Raw genomic sequence first — 15,575 nt, 5'->3', positions numbered from 1 at the left:
GGGTGGGTTAGTAAATTTGCGGATGACACGAAGGTCAGTAGAGTTGTGGATAATGACTAAGGATATTGTAGGTTACAGAGAGACATAGATAAGCTGCAAAGCTGGGCTGAGAGGTGGAAAATGGAGTTTAATATAGAAAAGTGTGAAATCATTCAATTTGGAAGGAGTAACAGGAATGCAGAGTACTAGGCTAATGGTAAAATTCTTGCTAGTGTAGATGAGCAAAGAGATCTCAGTGTCCAGGTCCTTGAACGTTGCCACCCAAGTTGATAGGGTTGTTAAGAAGGCATACAGTGTGTTAACTTTTATTGGGAGAGGGATTGTGCTTCTGAACCCTGAGGTCATGTTGCAGTTGTACAAAACACTGGTGCAGCTGCACTTTGAGTAATGCATATAGTTCTGGTCACCGCATTATAGGAAGGATGTGGAAGCTTTAGAAAGGGTTCAGAGGAGATTTACTAGATGCTACCTAGTATGGAGGGAAGGTCTTATGAGGAAAGTCTGATGGACTTGAGGCTGTTTTCATTAGAAGAAGGTTGAGAGATGACTTAATTGAGACAAATCAGATAATTAGAGGGTTAGATAGGGTGAACAGTGAGAGCCTTTTTACTCAGATGGCAATGGCTAGCATGAGGGGACATAGCTTTAAATTGAGGGATGTCAGAGGTAGTTTCTTTACTTAGAGAGTAGTGGGACATGGAATGCACTGTCTGCAACAGCAGTAGACTCGCAAACTTTAAGGACATTTAAATGGTCATTGGTAGGCATATGGACGAGAATGGAATCGTGTAGGTTAGATGGGCAATGGATTCTTTTCACAGAGCGGCACAACATTGAGGGCTGAAGGGCCTGTACTGCGCTGTAATGTTCGATACTGTAAGTATTGTATTTAAAGCTGGAAATAAATGCTGCTTGGAGCAAATTTAGATTATTGGGTAGGGCGGCACGGTGGCACAGTGGTTAGCACTGCTGCCTCACAGCGCCAGGGACCTGGGTTCAATTCCCGCCTCGGGCGACTGACTGTGTGGAGTTTGCACGTTCTCCCCGTGTCTGCGTGGGTTTCCTCCGGGTGCTCCGGTTTCCTCCCACCGTCCAAAGATGTGCGGGTCAGGTGAATTGGCCATGCTAAATTGCCCGTAGTGTTAGGTAAGGGGTATATGTAGGGGTATAGTTGGGTTGCGCTTCGGCGGGTCGGTGTGGACTTGTTGGGCCGAAGGGCCTGTTTCCACACTGTAAATCTAATCAAGTCAATCTTCAGGTCAGTTGGGAAGTACCTTCTATTATCAGTAAAGTGTCTTTGTGGGTTCACAGGTCTTCCTCAACCCTAGCTCATCACTTAGGCAGAGGCAATTAGCAGCTTGGCATCACAAGTGCACACCTAAATATTTCTTAAATGTTATGAGGTTTCTGCCTCTATTACCTTTAAAGGCAGCGAGTTCCAGGTTTCTGCCACCTTCTGGGTAAAAAAGTTTCTCCTCACATCTCCTCTAAACCTTCTACCCCTAACTTCAATCTCAGTCCCCAGTCATTGATCCCTCCATCAAGGGGAAAGGTTTCTTCCTGTCCATCCTATCTCTGCCCTCATAATTTTATACATCTTAATTATGTCTTCTCTCAATCTCCTACGCTCGAAGAACAACCCCAGTCTGTCCAATATCTCTTTATAAGTAGAAGTGTCGAGCCCAGTTAAGAACATAGAACATAGCATGGAAGAAAAAAGTGGGAACCAAAGCATCATGGTAAGTCTCCTGTCCAGCCTCTCAGTGCTAACACCCCTCCTATAATACAAATTCCAGAATGGAACACAATTCTCTTGCTGTGGCCTAACTAATATTTTATATAATTCCAGTATAATCTCCCTGTTGTTAAACTCTGTGCCTTGTTTAATAAAGGCAAACGTCCCATATGCCTTCTTAAACATTCTATTCACCTTTTCTAAAAGGGACTGGTCTTATGTGCTTCGCTGAGTCTTAACATTCATCATGTGTTCCCTTGCCTATTTGCCCTGACCAAGTGCATCACTTCACATTTATCTAGATTAAATTCCATTTACCACTGATCAGTCCATCTATATCCTCTTGTCGTTTAAGGCTATCCACCTCAATATTTACCACCCTACCAATTTTTATATCATCTGCAAGCTTACTAATCAGCCCTTCTACATTCAAGTCTAAAATATTTATAAATACCACAAATAGCAAGGGCCCCAGCACTGACCCCTGTGGGACTCAACTGGATACAAACTTTCCGTTGGAAAGTCCCTCCACCATCATCTTCTGAGTCCACTTTGAACACTGTCTCGCCAGGATTGTTTCTAAACTATCAGTTGGCTATTTTGTTAATTTTGAAGGAGATTCTTTTAGAAGGTGTTACCTAGTCCCTCAAACTCTGGGCTTTATCAACATTTAAAAGGTGTCATGGTGTACATGAATAGGAAGGGTTTAGAGGATATGGACCAAATGTTTGCATGTGGGACTAGATTAATTTAGCATATCTGGTCAACATGGATGAATTGGACTGAAGAATCTGTCTTCAGACTGTATAACTCAATGACTCTCTGACAGTTAATGACTAGATCTCCATTTTAAGAAAGGTCTTGGAAATGGCAATTAAATGCTTGACACAATAAGATAAGGTGGAGAGAGAAAGAGAGAGATTTGAAAGGGGCAATGTCAGAATATAGGAACATAAGAAGAGGAGGCATTCAGCTTTTTGGACCTGTTCTACCACTTAATTAAAGCAAAGCAGAATAATTCGACAAATCGAATAGACTGCCTTTGTTTCTGGATTCCAAGTATCTTAATGCAACAGAAATATTGTAAATCTCAGCTGCTCTAATTTTAATTGACCCCAGCATCTACAGGCTTTTTTGTTGAGAGACATCCACATTCCATTATTACTTGTACGAAAAGTTCCTTTTAATTTTGAATAATGAACCTAGTTCTAGATTCAACGCCAGAGGAAAAATCCTCTCTGCATCTGTCAACTCATTTAAGTATTTTAAATACTCAATGGTGCAAAGATGCCAAAGTGAAAGCAGAGAGAATGTGTAAAGATCTGAATCAGAGGAGGGTATTTGTTGTTATACTCCAAAATTTACAGAAATATAGAAGGACAGGATCAAGGGACAGAATTTGCAAAGACCATTCAGGAGGGATTCTTGACTCAACATGTAAACAGTCCCACCAAGGAAGGAGATATACTGGGTTTGGTTTTGGGAAATAAGACCAGCCAGGTGAATGAAATTTCAGTGGAGAAATATTTTGGGCGTTGTGTCCAGATACTTAGGGATAGGAATCGCAATAGTCCTCAGGTAAAGGTGTTAAACTGGGGGAAGGCCAACTGCAACAATATTTGGCAAAAACTGGAGAATTTTGATTGGAGGTTGCTGTTTGAGGGTAAATCTACTTCGGACATGTGGGAGTATTTCAAACGGCAGTTGATAAGAGTTCAGGAGCAGTACATTCTTGCAAGAATGAAGGATAGGTTATGGTAAGTTACGTGAACTCTAGATGACCAGGGATGTTATGATCTTGGTCAGAAAGATAAAGGAAGCATACACAAGGTCCAGGAGAATGAGAACTGATGAAGCCCTTGAAGTATATAAGGACAGTAGGGAAGAACTTAGGCAATTAGAAGAGCTAAAAGGGGTCATGAAAAGTTATTAGCAAACAGGTTAGAGAGAATCCTATATAAAAAGCAAAAGAATAGCCGGGAAAGGGTTGGCCCACTCAAGAACAAAGGAGGTAACCAGAAGAGATGGGTGAAAATGAAACAAATACTTTGTGTCGGTATTCACCAAAGAAGGATTGGTGATGCAGTGTCGAGTTTCTAAGTTTCTAAGCCAAGTTGCTGTTAAAAAGGAAGAGGTGTTGTGCGTCTTAAAAATTATTAAGGTAGATATATCCCAGAATATTAAGGGAGACAAGAGAACAAATTGCTGGAGTATTGACAGACATCTTTGTATCCTCTTTGACAACAGGTAAGGTCCCAGAGGACTGGAGAATAGCCACTATTGTCCCATTATTTAAGAAGGATAGCAGGGAGAATCCTGGAAATTACAGGCCTCTGAGTCTGATGTCGATGACAGGGAAATTATTGGAAAAGATTCTCGGGGACAATATCATTATGCATTTAAAAGCAAATGGGCTTATTAGCAATAAACAGCATGGTTTTGTGCAGGGGAGGTCATGCCTCACTCACTTGATTGACTTTTCTGAGGAGGTGAGGATGAGGGAAAAGTCTACATGGACTTCAGTAAAGCCTTTAACAAATGCCCTCATGGCATTTCTGATGAAGGGCTTATGCTCAAAATATCGATTCTCCTGCTCCTCGGATGCTGCCTGACCAGCTGTACTTTTCCAGTACCACACTGTTCAACTCCCTCATGGCAGACTAGTGCAAAAGATGAAGTCACATGAGGGGTGAGCTGCCAAGATGGATACAGGACTGGCTTAGTCTAGTCATAGGAGATAGAAAGCACACTTTGCAGAATAGAGGGCTTTGATTAGTGGTGCTCCATAGAGATCAGTGCTGGGACCTCTGCTGTTCAGGATCTACATAAATAATTTGGAGGAAAACGTAGCTGGTCTAATTAGTACATTTGCAGACGACACCAAGATTGGTGGTGTTGCAGATAGTGAGGAGGATTGTCAGAGGGTACAGCAGAATATAGATTGGTTGGAGGTACGTGCAGAAAATTGGCAGATGGAGTTTAATCTCCAAATGTGAGGTGATGCATTTTGAAAGGTCAAATACAGGTAAAAATTATACAGTGAATGATAGAATCATTAGGATTATTGATATGCAGAGAGATTTGGGTGTGCAGGTTCACAGATCACTGAAGGTGGTAGCGGAGGTAGATAAGATAGTAGAAAGGGCTTGTGGCATGCCAGCCTTCATTGGAAGGGACATTGAATATAAGGTAAACAAGTTATCTACAGCTTTATTGAACTTTAGTTAGGCTACAATTGAAATATTGTGTATAATTCTGGTCACCACACAACCAGAAGAATGTGGATGCTTTGGAGAGGGTGCAGAAAAGATTTACCAGAATGTTGCATGATATGGGAGGTTTTAGCTATGAAGAAAGGTTGGATAAACTAGATTTGCTTTCACTGGAACATAGGAGGTTGAGGGGCAACCTAATAGCAGGTGGTGAATGGCATGGATAGAGTGGAAGGTCTGAGGCTTTTCCCAGGGTAGAGGGATCAATTACTAGAAGACACAGGTACAAATTGCAAAGGGGTGAAGTTTAAAAGAGATGTATGAAACAAATTTTTCACACAAAGGGTGGTGAGTGCCTGGGACACATTGCTAGAGGAGGTAGTGGAAGCAGACACAATGGCAGCATTCAAGAAACACCTGGATGAATACATTAGATTAGATTACCTACAGTGTGGAAACAGCCCCTTCGGCTCAACAAGTCCACACCAACCCTCCGAAGAGCAACCCACCAAGACCCACTCCCCTACATTTACCCCTTCACCTAACACTACGGGCAATTTAGTATGGCCAATTCACCTAACCTGCACATTTTTGAACTGTGGGATGAAACCGGAGCACCCGGAGGAAACCCGCGCAGTTACAAGGAGAATGTGCAAACGCCATACAGACGATTGCCTGAGGCAGGAATTGAATCCGGGTCTCGAGCGCTGTGAAGCAGCAATGCTAACCACTGTGCCGCCCGCGGTGGAATAGGAGGGGAACAGAGGGAAATGGATCCTGTCAGTGAAGACAGTTTTGGTATAGGAAGTCAGAGTTGGAAGGCCAAAGGGCCTGTTCCTGTGCTGTATTGTTCTTTATTATTAAAAGCACAATAAAAATTTTAAAATTGAGACCTTGAGGAACCCCTACAAATGTAGAACAGTAATGACTGCTTGACAAGCAAAGTTTGCACAGACTAGGGCAGAAATCTTTTGGGTGAACTGAAGTTAACCAGTAGTGAAGCTATTGGAGGCTGGCCAAGAGATCTGCCTTCATCTGACAGATGAATGGATGAGGAACTCAGTGCCAGGTGAACTGAGGTAGAAAGGGAGAAAGACACAAGTGGTTTTGGCTGAGAAGCCCAGCTTGGCATTGAACAAGAGGTTACGAACTGTTGTACTGCATGTAGGCAAAAATCAAACTTCAAAAATACTGAACAAAAGCTGTTCTGGCAGCACATAACCTGGGATGAATGGTCACTCACCTAAAAACTAATTTTCTTACGTCCAAAATTACTTCAAGATTTGTTTATGAACACAGCGCAGTCCGTCACATAAGCCAATCTTCCATCCATTGATTCCATTTACACTTCCTGCTACCTCGGAAAGGCAGCCAAAACACCATCAAAGATCCCTCCCACCCTGATTATAACCTCTTCCAACCTCTTCTGTCAGGTAAAAGATACACAAGCTTAAACACGTACTAACAAGTACAAAAGCAACTTCTCCCCTGCTTTTGTTGAACTTCTGAATGGATATGTCAAATTTCAAATCTAACGTCAATCTTGCTTTTGTATACCTTCTTTGCAGCCGTAACTTTGCATCTTTGCTCTGTTCTATCACGCTATAATTTTTACATGGTATGATCTGCTTGTACTGCACGCAAAGTAAAACTTTTCACTGTACCTAGGTACATGTGACAATAATAAAAAAAATTTCCAGCTATATATCCATCCTATCAGGAAGAAAGGCTACTTCCACCTCCATAATATCACTTGACTCCTAAGTTGATGCAAGGATCACTTGGATAGGCTGGGTGAGTGGGCAAATACTTGGTAAATGCAGTATAATGTGGATAAATATGAGGTTATCCACTTTGGTGGCAAAAAAAGGAAGGCAGATTTTTATCTGAATGGTGGCAGTTTAGAAAAAGGTGAGGTGGTAAGACCTGGGTGTCATGGTGGAAAAGTCAAGATTAGAGTGGTGCTGGAAAAGCACAACAGATCAGGCAGCATCCAAGGAGCAGGAAAATCGAAGTTTTGGGCAAAAGCCCTTCATCAGGATTCCTTGACTCTAATTTCCAGCATCTGCAGTACCAACCTCCTCCATGGTGGAACAGTCGCTGAAGGTTAGTGTGCAGGTTCAGCAGGTGGTGAGGAAAGCTAATGGCATACTGGCTGTCATTGTGACAGGATTTGAGTAGAGGTGTCGGGATGTCTTACTGCAGTTATACAGGACCTTAGTGAGGCCACACCTTCAGTATTATGTGCAGTTTTGGTCTCATAGTCTGAGGAAGGACATTCTTGTTATTGAAGGAGTCCAGCGAAGATTCACCAGACTGATTCCTGGGATGGCAGGACTGACATATGAAGTAAGAGTGGGTCAATTGGGCTTATGCTCACTGGAGCATAGAAGAATGCTAGGGGGATCTTATAAAAACATGCAAAATCCTGAAGGGACTGAACAGGCAAGGAAAGGGAAGAACATCGCTAATGTTGAAGAAGTCTAGAATCAGGGGTCACAGTCTAAGCCATTCCCGACTGAGGTGAGGAAGAGACATTGCTATCTAAAGCCATGCTGACTATCACTAGTAAATACATTCTTTTCTGAAGGCAAGTAAATCCTGTCCCTATGAATCTTATCCAATAGTTTTCCTATCACTGATGTAAAGCTCACTGGCCTATTTTCCTGGATTATCCCCGTTTCCCTTCTTCAACAAATGAACAACATTGGCTGTTTTCTGGGGCCTTGCCAGCGGCTAAAGAGGATACAAAGATCTCTGTCAAGACCCAGTAGTTCTCCCGTTGCCTCACTTAGTATCCTGAGATAGATTCCATCAAGCCCTAGAGACTTAGAACTACCTTAATGTTTTTCAAGACGCCCAACACCACCTCCTTCTTAACGTCAACATGCCCTAGCATACCCATATACTCATCCCCAATCTTACCATCATCTATGTCATTCTCTTTGGTTAATACTGATGTGTTTACCAGTTACTCATTAAAATTTTCATCCACTTCCTCTAGCTCCATGCATAAATTTTCTGTTTGTCATTGTCATCCTTTCCCAAGCTATTCTTGTCCCAAAACATGTATAAAATGCCTTGGGATTCTCTTTAATCCTTTTTGCCAAGGACATTTCATGGCTTCTTTGATGGCTCCTAATTCCTTGTTTAAGTTCTTTCCGACTTCCATTATATTCCTCAAAGGCCTTTTCTGATTTCAGTTTCCTAAACCCTAAATATGCTTCCTTTCTCTTTTTGACTAAACTTTCAAAATCTCTTGCTATTCAGGGTTACTGACTCTTTCGATCCTTATCTTTCATCCTCACAGGAACATGCTGGTCCTGCACTCTGATCAATTGGCCTTTAAAAGTCTTCCACATGCCAGACCAGAATTTATCTTCAGCTGCCCCAATCTAATTTCTCTAGTTCCTGTCTATTGTAATTAGCCTTCCCCCAATTTAGCACTTTCATCTGATGACCACTCCTATCTGCATCCATAGGTAAAAACAATGACTGCAGATGCTGGAAACCAGATTCTGGATTAGTGGTGCTGGAAGAGCACAGCAGTTCAGGCAGCATCCAAGAAGCAGTAAAATCGATGTTTCGGACAAAAGCCCTTCATCAGGAATACAGGCAGAGAGCCTGAAGGGTGAAGAGATAAGTGAGAGGAGGGTGGGGGTGGGGAGAAAGTAGCATAGATTACAATAGGTGAGTGGGGGAGGGGATGAAAGTGATAGGTCGGGGGGGAGGGAGGATGGAGTGGATAGGTGGAAAAGAATATAGGCAGGTAGGACAAGTCATGGAGACAGTGGTGAGCTGGAAGTTTGGAACTGGGGTGAGGTGGGGGAAGGGGAAATGAGGAAACTGTTGAAGTCCACATTGATGCCCTGGGGTTGAAGTATTCTGAGGCGGAAGATGAGGCATTCTTCCTCCAGGCGTTTGGTGGTGAGGGAGCACTGGTGAAGGACGCCCAGGATCTCCATGTCCTCAGCAGAATGGGAGGGGGAGTTGAAATGTTGGGCCACAGGGCGGTGGGGTTGATTGGTGCAGGTGTTCTGGAGATGTTCCCTAAAGCGCTCTGCTAGGAGGCGCCCAATCTCCCCAATGTAGAGGAGACCGCATCAGGAGCAACAGATACAATAAATGATATTAGTGGATGTGCAAGTAAGACTTTGGATGTGGAAAGCTCCTTTAGGGCCTTGGATGGAGGTGAGGGAGGAGGTGTGGGCGCAGGTTGCAATTCCTGCGGTAGCAGGGGAAGGTGCCAGGATGGGAGGGTGGGTTGTAGGGGGGGCGTGGACATGACCAGGTAATCACGGAGGGAACAATCTTTGTGGAAAGGGGTGGGGAGGGAAATATATCCCTGGTGGTGGGGTCTGTTTGGAGGTGGCAGAAATGTTGACGGATGATTTGCTTTATGCGAAGGTTGGTAGGGTGGAAGGTGTGCACCAGGGACTTTCTATCCTTGTTACTGTTGGAGGGGTGAAGTCTGAGGGCGGAGGTGCGGGATGTGGACAAGATGCGTTGGAGGGCATCTTTAACCATGTGGGAAGGGAAATTGAGGTCTCTAAAGAAGGAGACCATCTGGTGTGTTCTATGGTGGAACTGGTCCTCCTGGGAGCAGATACGGCAGAGACGGAGGAATTGGGAATATGGGATGGCATTTTTGCAGGAGGTAGAGTGGGAAGAGGTGTAATCCAGGTAGCTGTGGGAGTCGGTGGGTTTGTAAAAAATGTCGGTATCAAGTCATTTGTCCTTAATGGAGATGGAGAGGTCCAGGAAGGGGAGGGAGGTGTCAGAGATAGTCCAGGTAAATTTAAAGTCAGGGTGGAATGTGTTGGTGAAGTTGATGAATTGCTCAACCTCCTCGCGGGAGCACGAGGTGGCGCCAATGCAGTCATCAATATAGCGGAGGAAGAGGTGGGGAGTGGTGCCGGTGTAATTACGGAAGATCAACTGTTCTACGTAGCCAACAAAGAGACTGCCATAGCTGGGGCCCATATGTGAGCCCATGGCTACCCCTTTAGTCTGGAGGAAGTGGGAAGATTCAAAGGAGAAATTGTTTAGGGTGAGGACTAGTTCAGCCAAACAAATGAGAGTGTCGGTGGAAGGGTACTGTTGGGGATGTCGGGAGTGGAAGAAATGGAGGGCTTGGAGGCCCTGGTCATGGCGGATGGAGGTGTAGAGGATTGGATATCCATGGTGAAGATGAGGCGTTGGAAGCCAGGAAAACGGAAGTCTTGGAGGAGGTGGAGGGCGTGGCTGGTGTCTTGAACGTATGTTGGGAGTTCCTGGTCTAGGGGGGATAGGACAGTGTCGAGGTAGGTAGAAATGAGTTCAGTGGGGCAGGAGCATGCTGAGACGATGGGTCGGCCAGGGTGGTCAGGCTTGTGGATCTTGGGAAGGAGCTAGAACCGGGTAGTGCGGGGTTCCCGGACTATGAGGTTGGAAGCTGTGGGTGGGAGATCTCTTCTATCCACTCCACCCTGCCCCCTGATCACCTTCATCCCCTCCTCCACTCACCTATTGTACTCTATGTTACTTTCTCCCCACCCCCACCCTCCTCTCACTTATCTCTCCACCCTTGAGGCTCTCTGCTTTTATTCCTGATGAAGGGCTTTTGCCCGAAACGTTGATTTTACTGCTCCTCGGATGCTGCCTAACTGCTATGCTCTTCCGGCACCACTAATCCAGACCCTTATCTGTATCCATAACTATCTTAAAGCTTATGGAATTATGATCATTTTCCTAAAATGCACTTCTATTCAAACTGCCATTACCTGGTCAGGCTCATTCGCCATTACGAGGATTAGTACTAATAAATGGACCGAGTAAATTTTTCCCCATCTCTGTCCTTAGCACTTAGAGAGTCCAGGTCAATATTGGTGAAGTTAAAATCATGCACGACAACAACCCTATTGTTTTTACATCTTTCCATAATCTACTTACATGATCTTTGCCTCTATCCCTGAATGACTATTGGGGCCTGTAGTATAACCCCATCATTGTGATTGCACCTTTCTTATTCGTGAGTTCTGCTATTCAGCCTTGTTTGTTGGATGAGCCTTTCATGATATCTCTCTTTGTGCAGCTGTGACATTCTCCTAAATCAGTAATGTAACTCCTCCAACCATTTTATACCCCTCTCTATCATGCCTGAAACATCTAAAGTTGTAGTTCCCTTTATTTAGATTCAGGACCCTCATTTCGTATTCACCAACTTCACTTTCCATCTTACTGAAGAATTCTATCATATTATGGTCACTGTTTCCCCAACCGACCCTGCATAACAAGATTGTTAATTAATTCCTTCTCATTGCACAGTACCCAGTGCTTCATTTATACAGGATGTTGGTGAGACTATATGCCTTATTCATAGAAGATCGTTAATGTGTTAGAAACAGTTCAGAGAAGCTTTTCTACACTAATGCCTGGAATGGGAAGATTGCCTTCTGAGGAAAGGCTAGACAGGCTAGGCCTATATTGTCTGGTGTTTAGAAGAGTCTGAGGCGACTTCATTGATTCTGAGAGGACTTTACTGGGCAGATGTTGAAAGGATATTTTCTCTTGTGGAAGAATCTAGAACATGGGTTTCCTCCAGGTGCTCAGATATCCTCCCACAATGCAAAGATGTGCAGGTTAAGTGAATTGGCCACACTAAATTGCCAGTAGTGTTCAGGGATGTGTAGGTTAGGTGTTAGAGGAATAGGGTAGGAGAATGAGTCTGTGTAGGTTGCTCTTCAGAGGGTCAGTGTAGACTTTTGGGCCAAATGGTCTGTTTCCACACTGTAGGGATTCTATGATTCTATGATTTAAAAATAAGGGGTTGGCCATTCAAAACATAGATGAGAAAATATTTTTACCTCTCTGAGGGTTGTGAGTCTTTGGAATCCCTTTACTGTAAGTTTGTACAAAGAGCAGCCTGTTCTCAGGTTGGGTCTTTAATGTGTTGGGGTAAAAAGTGAGGTCTGCAGATGCTGGAGATCAGAGCTGAAAATGTGTTGCTGGTTAAAGCGCAGCAGGTCAGGCAGCATCCAAGGAACAGGAAATTCGACGTTTCGGGCCAGAGCCCTTCATCAGGAATGAGGAGAGTGTGCCAGGCAGGCTAAGATAAAAGGTAGGGAGGAGGGACTTGGGGGAGGGGCAATGGAGATGTGATAGGTGGAAGGAGATCAAGGTGAGGGTGATAGGCCGGAGTGGGGTGGGGGCGGAGAGGTCAGGAAGAAGATTGCAGGTTAGGAGGGCGGTGCTGAGTTGAGGGAACCGACTGAGACAAGGTGGGGGGAGGGAAAATGAGGAAACTGGAGAAATCTGAGTTCATTCTTTGTGGTTGGAGGGTTCCCAGGCGGAAGATGAGGCGCTCTTCCTCCAACCGTCGTGTTGTTATGTTCTGGCGATGGAGGAATCCCAGGACGTGCATGTCCTCGGTGGAGTGGGAGGGAGAGTTAAAGTGTTGAGCCACGGGGTGGTTGGGTTGGTTGGTCCGGGCGTCCCAGAGGTGTTCCCTGAAGCGTTCCGCAAGTAGGCGGCCCGTCTCCCCAATATAGAGGAGGCCACATCGGGTGCAGCGGATGCAATTGATGATGTGTGTGGAGGTGCAGGTGAATTTGTGGCGGATATGGAAGGATCCCTTGGGGCCTTGAAGAGAAGTAAGGGAGGAGGTGTGGGCGCAAGTTTTACATTTCCTGCGGTTGCAGGGGAAGGTGCCGGGAGTGGAGGTTGGGTTGGTGGGGGGTGTGGACCTGATGAGGGAGTCACGAAGGGAGTGGTCTTTGCGGAACGCTGATAGGGGAGGGGAGGGAAATATATCCCTGGTGGTGGGGTCCGTTTGGAGGTGGCGGAAATAACGGCAGATGATACGTTGTATTCGGAGGTTGGTGGGGTGGTAGGTGAGAACCAGTGGGGTTCTGTCTTGGTGGCGGTTGGAGGAGCGGGGCTCAAGGGCGGAGGAGCAGGAAGTGGAGGAGATGCGGTGGAGGGCATCGTCGATCACGTCTGGGGGGAGTCTGCGGTCCTCGAAGAAGGAGGCCATCTGGGCTGTACGGTATTGGAACTGGTCCTCCTGGGAGCAGATGCGGCGGAGACGAAGGAATTGGGAATATGGGATGGCGTTTTTACAGGGGGCAGGGTGGGAGGAGGTGTAGTCCAGGTAGCTGTGGGAGTCAGTCGGTTTATAGTAGATGTCTGTATTGAGTCGGTCGCCCGAGATAGAAATGGAAAGGCCTAGGAAGGGGAGGGAGGAGTCTGAGACAGTCCAGGTGAATTTGAGGTCGGGATGGAAGGTGTTAGTAAAGTTGATGAACTGTTCAATCTCCTCGTGGGAGCACGAGGCAGCGCCAAAACAGTCATCGATGTAGCGGAGGAAAAGGTGGGGGGTGGTGCCAGTGTAGTTGCGGAAGATGGACTGTTCCACATATCCTACGAAGAGACAGGCATAGCTGGGGCCCATGCGGGTGCCCATGGCAACTCCTTTAGTTTGGAGGAAGTGGGAGGATTGAAAAGAGGGTGAGGGTGTCAGTAGAAGGGTACTGGTTGGTGCGGCGGGAAAGGAAGAAGCGGAGGGCTTTGAGTCCTTCATGATGGGGGATGGAGGTGTACAGGGACTGGATGTCCATCGTGAAGATAAGGCGTTGGGGACCGGGGAAGCGAAAATCATGGAGGAGGTGGAGGGCGTGGGTGGTGTCCCGAACGTAGGTGGGGAGTTCTTGGACTAAAGGGGACAGAACCGTGTCGAGGTACGCGGAGATGAGTTTGGTGGGGCAGGAGCAGGCTGAGACAATGGGTCGGCTGGGGCAGGCAGGTTTGTGGATTTTGGGCAGGAGGTAGAAACGGGCGGTGCGGGGTTGTGGGACTATGAGGTTGGAGGCGGTGGATGGGATGAGGTGATGAGGTTATGGATGGTCTGGGAGATGATGGTTTGGTGGTATGAAGTCCAAGAAATCCTCCTCCACAATACATTGTTAGTTTGGTTTATCCAATCTGTTGTAAATCAAACTCATGCATTTTTACAGTTATATCCTTATGGCGTGCATCTCTGATTTCTTGTGTAATGTCTTCCCTTATATCTCCATTACTATTTGGGATCCTCTGGACAACCCCTTACAATGATCTCAATAATAAGGTGTTTCTTATCTCCATCCTTTTATAACTTCCACATCATGGTTTTCCAAGCAAATATCCTTCCTCACTGTTATATTGATTTTTCATTTACTAACAATGCTCTTACAACTTCTTTCCCTTTTTGTTTGTCCATCCCAAACAATGAATACCCTTGAATGTTCAGTTCCCATCCTTGGTCACTTTGCAGCTATGTCTCTGTAATGGCAACTCGAAGATAATCATTTATATCTGTTTGCACTGCTAATTCATCTATGTTATTGTGAATATTTCATGCATTAAGGCACTGTCCCTTTATATTGTCTAATTAACCTTCTTAATCATCTTAGCTGTATTTTCCCCTATGGCCCCATTTGTTTTGCTCCCATATTTCTTCTGTCTTCCACTTTTATCTTTCATTTCTCATCTTTGTTTTCCTCTCCTTTATCTCCTTGCTCTCCCTGCTCTACACCTACCCTATTGGTCCCAATATCCCAGGAATCTGAATCCCTCCCTCCTACATGTTATTATCTGGTATATCCTGTTATCTTTAACAACACTCTTCAGAAAGCCCTGCAATCTCTCTAAGTCATCCTTGATTCTGACATCAGCTACCATCCTGTGCTTTCTTTGTGGTCACAGAAACGCCTGTCTGTTACCCTTATGATTGACTCTCCTATCATTATGGCCCTGCCATTCTTCTTCCTCTCCTCTCGTGCATTAGAGCCACCTGCAGCACCATGGACTTTGCTTCTGCTGCTATCCCCTAAAAGGTTATTCTCCCCAACAGTATCCAAAGTAATATCCAAATTAAAGAGGGGACGACTACAATGGCTTTCTGCACTATCTACCTTCCTGTACTTTGCCTGCTGGTTACTCCTCACCTTTCTGCCTAGAGTGTTTGCCTGTGGTGTGTGGTGTAACCACTTCACTGAATGACCATAATAATGTCAGCATCATAGATAAGCCACAGTGAGTACAGTTGCCATTCCAGCCCTGAAATATGGTTAGTCTGTAGCCTCAACTGGATACACTTCCTGCATATGTGATCATCAGGATTACCGGATGTGACCATGACTTTCCATATAGTACAGGCAGGGCGTACTATTGTGCAACTCTGCCTTCATAACTTTCTTGTAGAGTAAGCTTGGTACTTACTCATTTTAAAGAATACTAATTTATTTAATTGCAAACACTCATCCTGCAATGCAAACACCTTGCCTTATGTATCTCAAGACCTGACTTTTAAGTCTTAGCTTTATTTCCTTTAGTTTTATTACCTTATTTAATTGACTTTCTCAATTAAATCAGAAAACATCTATAAAAAATTGTTTTTCTAATTTCCAGCAATTTGTAGACAATTCCTAACAATCCTAACTTTCTGTTACTGTAATCGACACCGAATTCTGGCAAGGAATTTCAGATGTTTGATCAATAATTAAACTTCCTTTAAGGTTATAGTTTATAAGTCTGATTCTGCCTTTTACTCTATAATTAAAATTACAACAGTTTACCAGTTGAAGTCCCACTTAGCTCGACATTCTCAGTTA

General features: G+C 44.8%; 1 protein-coding gene across 2 annotated transcripts in view; it reads left to right on the top strand.

The window, feature by feature from the left end:
• The window catches only part of LOC132830139 (potassium voltage-gated channel subfamily KQT member 4-like), a 633,387-nt gene that overhangs the window by 570,362 nt on the left and 47,450 nt on the right, over positions 1 to 15,575 (top strand). The gene's annotated exons all lie outside the window — the stretch shown is intronic.

Source organism: Hemiscyllium ocellatum, chromosome 30 (genome assembly GCF_020745735.1).
Source record: "Hemiscyllium ocellatum isolate sHemOce1 chromosome 30, sHemOce1.pat.X.cur, whole genome shotgun sequence".
Taxonomy (NCBI): Eukaryota; Metazoa; Chordata; class Chondrichthyes; order Orectolobiformes; family Hemiscylliidae; genus Hemiscyllium; species Hemiscyllium ocellatum.
The sequence above is the reverse complement of the archived record's forward strand: the minus strand, read 5'-3'. Positions and strand labels throughout refer to the sequence as shown.